Here is a 6,610-nt window from a genome sequence, read left to right on the forward strand (position 1 = left end):
TCTGCAAATAAAGGCATGCGGATAATCATGATTTTACTCAATTTTCTTCTTCTCTTCCCTTTTTTTTTAGCATGAGTTTTACACTTGACTAACCACTGTAGCTTTGGAAAGCAATTCATTTAGGTGTGGCTGCATGTCACATCTCAACAACTGTCTTTTGAACTGCAACCTTCTCTAAGGAAATTGGTTTTGTACTTTGAATTATCTGCAAATCACATTCATATGTCTGATCTTTTTTTTTTTTTTTCTGGTGATATCATCTCAGTGTCAGCACTCAGGAAGGTGAGCTGACTGATAGGGATGGAAAGCAGGGCCCATCATTAGAAACACAGGTTGTGTTTGGTGCTGATCGCTAGGAAAACTTTCCTGATGGCTTCAGCTCTGCCTTCCCTTGCTGTCTGTGATAGTTACTCTGTTGGGTAAATATCTACTCTACTGCTCAAAAAGGACTTGATTTTTCAGCTAAGGGGGGATCGATCTGGGAAACAGAGGCTGGAGATGTCAAAACTGACAGCCAAACCTCACCGACATTTGGAGGAGGAAATCTTGCTATACCCAAGGAACAACTTGCATGAGAACCAAGATGGATTCGTGGAGAGATATTTTCATATTAGCAACTAGTGTTTGTTTCAAAAGTCAAGTGCCTGGATCGATGGTAAATATTTATTTTAAATAAATAATTTGTATTTTAATTTATATCATAAATATTTGTATTATATATAACTGCTCTCAGGGCTCTACCTGGACAAAATATTGAGGCCACCAAGCTTTGCACTAACATGATGCCCCTGGTACAAGGAGGCTGTAAAGGTCAGAGGCGTCCCTTTGCCAGCGGAGCGGCACACCTGTTTTGGGAACTTCAGTGCCCTTGTGCAGGACAGAACGTCCCTTCGGCGCAGTCGAGCACTTGACATCTGATGATCTCAAAGTGCTTTGCAAAAGCAAGTGAGTTAATCTTTCACATTACATAAATATGGAGCTGGTCCATGGAGAAGTGTCCTATTCAACATGTCCACAAGTCAACGACCGAGCTGAGAATAGGATCCGGGTCTCTTACTGGCTTCCTATCCTCTTCTGTGCAAGCCAGACCATATGCTCCCCCTCGGCAGCTTGCCATTTCTCTCCCAAGAAAGAGGTGACGCCTATCTGCACTACTTTACATAAACAAGTTACCAGACTTCACTCCTAAGGGGACATCTGCAGGATTGTGTTACCTCCAGCCTCAGGATCAGACTCCAGCTCCAATCCTCCGACTGCCTTTATCACTCCTAGGCTGGCTCACACCTAGGCTGAGCTTGCTGGTCTGCAGGCCGCCGACATACAGGCACAAGGAGAGGACTGGCCAGGACTTGGATCCCACCCCCATGGGCAATGTGGGTCCTAGAAGGCTGAGCCATGCCATGCTGTGAATGCTGTAGCCCCGCAGCGAGTCGCTGTAGCCCAGCAGTAAGCAGTAGGCTGAGATTCAACATGAGGATTCAGAGAAGACCCAGGAGCAGAACCTGGCTCACCCATTAATTTGTGAAAGTTTGACCATCTTCTGCTGTCATGCCTGGGAGTATTTCCCCAGGAAATTTTATTTTTTCCTTATCTCATGATTTGGTGTTTGTTTGTTTAAGGTTCCTGAAACACAGTCCAAGCAGGTTTAACCTTGTGACTTGTGGCTGACTGCTTTGCAAACAAATGTGCCATGACCACAAACTGAAAACAGTGGGCTTCCATCACAGGGCGATCTCCTTTTGCTCTCCCTGCAAGCCTAGTGGCTTGCCTACTGGAGTCCATGTCTGCACGCAACCAAAGTCCTCTTCTGGAGAGACAAGCTGACCTTCAATCTGACACCACAGCCGCCAACCTTTCACAGCCGCAACATCAACACGGCAAAATGAACTACGGGGAAGGATTTACTACTACTGCTCTGTTTTGGTTGTCCTTCCTGGCAGCTGCTGGCATTCCCACCATGTCCCCTTGAAAGTCCTGATGGTTCTTGCCGGACTCCCTCTGTGTTGATAATTCAGCACAAGAGCGGTACCTGGTTTCCCTGTCTCCTCCTCCAGCACCAGCTACCTTGGGGTGGTACAGTGGGCACCTCCTGCCTCTGCCTCCCATTCTGCCTCGCAAGGGAGGTCACGACTCTGCTGGTTGAGGAGCACATTCGGCATAACAGCTCATGCTCCGTTCCCCGCACCCTTTCTGTGGCTGTGTTTCAGCTCTTTGATCTCTGGGTCAGCCCATGATATCTGCAAGGCCTGGAGTCTCCCTCTGCTGAAGGACTGTCTCCAGCTGTGATAAGCCAGGCTGGTCGTGGAGACATGGGTATCCTTCAGAGACCTTCTGTGCTGACCTCTTGCATCAGGACCCTTGCTCAGGAAGGCCCACGGACCTCCCCAGCTGCACCACAGTGACATGAAGTCTCCCTTGGTATCGCCCTCACTACTGCAGCCCAAGCCTTTTATTTCCTGGAGATACAGGAGAGGGAGAGTGTAAGACGGGAAGATCAGGAGCCAGCAGTTTTAAACTGTCCCCTCTCCTGAATGTATCCAGCTTTTTAGAGGAAATTTCTGTCTCGGAAGCCGTACTTATCTCATTTTCCCCTCCTAAATAACTCAGCAACAATTCCCAGCCTCTCAACAAGCGGTAGGGGTGAATGTGGATGTGTTTGTGCCTCCCAGGGTGCATCATGACCTGTCAAGGCTCTGCATGGGACTCTGTGTGCACCCCCTGACTCGCAGTTATCTTGGAGCAGCAGCAGCATTGAGCAACTGGGCTTGAGCCGATTACTTCAAAGGTACATTTAACCCCTCCAAGGATGTTAACACCTTGACAAATCAACAGTGGTAAAGATGGTCCATGCGCACTTTGGCTTCACAAGGCTGCAGTCATGTCACTGTTCTTGGAACAGATGATGAGACCCATTTTCTATATATACATTTATTTCTTTGTAATAAATCATGTAAATGCATATATGCTCAATAGAAGTGAATTATTATTATTATTATTCCTTTCCTGACACCTCCATCAGCCTATTTTTCAGAAGTCCTCTGGCATTTTTAAAGTTGACTTCTCAGCCCCATCTGTCCAATGTATGTTCCCTAAAGTGGGGGAATGCAAATCATCAGCCCCATGGGGGCCGTGAACTAAATGCTTTAGGCAGCCCAGAAGTCCCTTGCTCTGGCATCCACCCTGGCAGTAAGTGTTGATGGCCCTGTCAACGGGTTATGTGGGCTTACCTTGCTCCCAGCTGGATTGTTTTCTCACCTGGAGAAGGGAGGTTTGGGGGGCAAGTATCTGGGGGATTTGTATTTTCTGGGCTGAAAGGGAACTTGATGGGGTCTTGCATCACACAGTTTGACTGTTTGGGACGTTTGTCTTTGCACAGACTACAGACCCTGATTAATGTGATGTTGTTGCTATGGTCATTGCCCTATCATGCAGTGTTTTCCATTTCTGCCTTTGCTGACAAGGCCTTTAGCACCAGTCTAAGGGCAACGAGTAATAACAGAGACGAACAGAGTCATAATGACCGTCCTCTGAGCAAACAATTGATATGCTAATGACGTCGGTGGGAACGAAGCTCCTATCTACAAAGAGAGGGACTGGAGAATGGAAATAGGACAGGGCAAAGAACAGAGGGGATTAAAAATATTATTTGAAGAAGACTCTTGTGGGATTTTTCCAAGGACCTAGAAGAAGCTTTGTGGAGGAAAGGGAAGAATTCAGTGTGATTTTTCCTACTGGGAGCAAGCCTGGTTTATCAGCTGAGCTAGGTGAGGAACTGACCCAAATTCAGTATTTTCCGCAGCATAGAGGGGACATTGAAGGAAAGAAATCCATGCAGAGCTTTTTATTTGTATTTTATCTTCTGTGCACTTCTGGTACTGAGTGAAGACCTAAGTTGTTCCTGAATCCCATCTCAACCCCAAGGCACGTTACCTTTCCAAACTACCAGCCACGTCCTCTAAACGCTTATGGAGGAGCACCGGATCTCCCAGGTACATGTGGTCCTAAAGAATGGGGTGATTGGAAAGTGGTGGCTGGAACACAAAGCAGCTTGGTGTTTGAGGCTCCAATTCTACACAGAACAGTAACCAAAGCCAGTGCCCTAAACATGTTTCAAGACAGGTCATGGAGAAAAGGGAGCTGTGGTCTACCGACGTAGACAACACAATGGGCTGGGGCCCTGGGCATAGCGATGTGAATGCCTAAAGAGGAAATCTTCTCTAGCCAAGTCACGGGCAGTAGCATTTCACACAATCTTTCTTTTTTTATTATTTGCCCCCACAAATAATCTGTGACTGAATCAGCCGTATTTTTTAGAAAAAAATCTACTGTCAACGAAAGACTTAAAATAATGGAAAATCCGGAATTCTCATGAGGATCTACTCCAGTGCTAACACTTTCACTATTAAAGGCTTATTTCTGCTCTTAGTTTTTTGCACTTCAACTTGCACATTTCAGAGTAAAGAACCTCTCTTTCTAGATGCTCTCTTGTGCAGACACTTTTTAACCCCAATCAAGTTGTCTCTTAGCTGTCTCTTTGATCAGCGAAATAGATAGAGTTCCTTAAAGCTCTCTCTGCAGGGTGCAATTTTCTCACCAAGAACCATTTTCATGCAATCTAGGATCTGAGCTGAACAAAGCTGAGGGAAGAACTTTGGCCAGACTGTGTTTTGAGAAAGGACTTAGGAGATGGACTTTGTTATCCATTTGGTGTTAATAAAAACTTGATTATACAGCGATAAATTCTGCAGTTTTTATTGTTTTGCAATGACAAAAACTTGAGTCATCCATTGCACTTCTCTGCGGATTTCTTCCCTTTGAAATGATTATAACAAGCATGATTATATTGCATCAGTATAAATCAACAGTGATGTCCTGTCCTGGTTACAATATATTGACGCTTTATTCACAACATCATGAGTTTCTTTTTAGGCATTTTCAAAAGTATAAATCTCCCTTTCAGGGTTCCCAGTAGCAAAATTAGCATTTGCTTTTTGTCCCTGTGCTCACAATTTTTTCATGGTTGTCAGTCCAACCATTTGGCCTTCAGAGCTGTCTGGCGGGAAACATAAATCAGGTATATAAAATCCAGTATACAAAACTGCGGATTCGCTTATGCACAAGAAACAATTTCCTTTTCGCAGGTGTAAAAGTGGAAGTGAATCTAAAAAGTGTGGCCACTGCTTTTTCACTTGGGAAAACTTTGCAGCGTTATGTTCCTACAGTGAGAAAATGGTTACTGGTCAGCTAAAGGCCAGTAAATCGTAACGTGCTACCACGTCTCTCATAGAAGAAATCATGATCTTGTGATGGAAAATGTCACCGGGGTATATTATTACTGGAACATGCCCTCTAAGAACAAGGGCAGAAGCTCGTAACGGGTACAGTGCCAGCACAATGGCACATGAGCATACTCTGCTAGCCACATGCCACCGCACCGCTTCTCCTCCCACAGAAAGGTCAATGACAGAGACGCGAGAGGATTTATGTACCCACCACCCTACTAAAAGAAATGCTTTTAGCTAGGCTGGGCCTGGGCTGTAAACAGCCCCACTTATTTCAGCTTAACATTATTAAGGTCATAAAATGTCTCGAGATTCATGTAAACTTCATGCCAACTTTGCTGCGGCCCAGGTGCTCTGCTGGGAGAGCCTCCTGAGAACACTTGGGAAGGTGCAGAGAACGTGACGGCAGGTGGCATGCTGAGCCAGAGCCTCCTTTGGGAGGTTTTGTGTCCGGTTTTGGGGGTCCAGCTTTATGTGGGATGAAAGCACTGCAAAAAGAAAGTACTGCAAGGAAGGTCTGATGGCCTCTTGAGCTCCTCTGTACCTCTGAGTGGCATCTCCGAGTCAACGGCTGGGGCATCCCGGTATTTGGGATCATCTGAAAGTGTGGGTGTGTTGCTTTGGAAAACAACAGAGACTGGCGTTGCGGCAGAGGTCAGGACAGGGGCTGTTTCGCAGTGCCACTGGCTTCCACATCCAAGGTTTGCCCAGTGATCTTCAGAAATGATTGATTGTGCAGGCTTTCTTTTGAGGGCAGTGGCCTTTCATGCCCAGGGAGGTAACAGCTCATTCCCCTCCCTTTGCCAAAGCACAAGCTGCCCCATTTAACCAGTAGCAGGGCTCAGTGCTCGTCCTCCTCTCCCCCTTCCAGCAGCAGGGCACGGGTGCAGGGGGAGGCTCAGCAGTGCAGCCCGGAGGCTGGGGCAGCAGACGGGACGCGGTCGGGGATGGGGTGGGGGACCCCGGGAAGGCAGCCCCCCTGCAAGGCACGCAGGTGATGCCAGCTGGGATGGAGCCAGAGGGATGAGGGGTGCTGGATCCAGGAGTGCCATGGACCCCCTCTGCACCCCAGGGGACATCAGCTCTCACCATGATGTCCAGTAGCACGGGGGGAGATGGGGGCCCTCCCAGGCCCATGAAAGGGCTGTGCCCCAGCGACAGGGGAGTAATCAGGCTGTGGCAGCCTGGCGCTGCCGGTGACAATGATGACATGCTTCCAGTTTCAGGGGACATCTTCCCAAAAGAGATTTTGTATGCTAATCCCTCCTGCCCCCATCAGCCAGGCCTGCAGCTGCCAAGCTGCCCAGTCCCCAGCCGGCATAACCCTC

Source organism: Egretta garzetta, unplaced genomic scaffold (genome assembly GCF_000687185.1).
Source record: "Egretta garzetta isolate BGI_Z169 unplaced genomic scaffold, ASM68718v1 scaffold729, whole genome shotgun sequence".
In the NCBI taxonomy this organism is placed as follows: domain Eukaryota; kingdom Metazoa; phylum Chordata; class Aves; order Pelecaniformes; family Ardeidae; genus Egretta; species Egretta garzetta.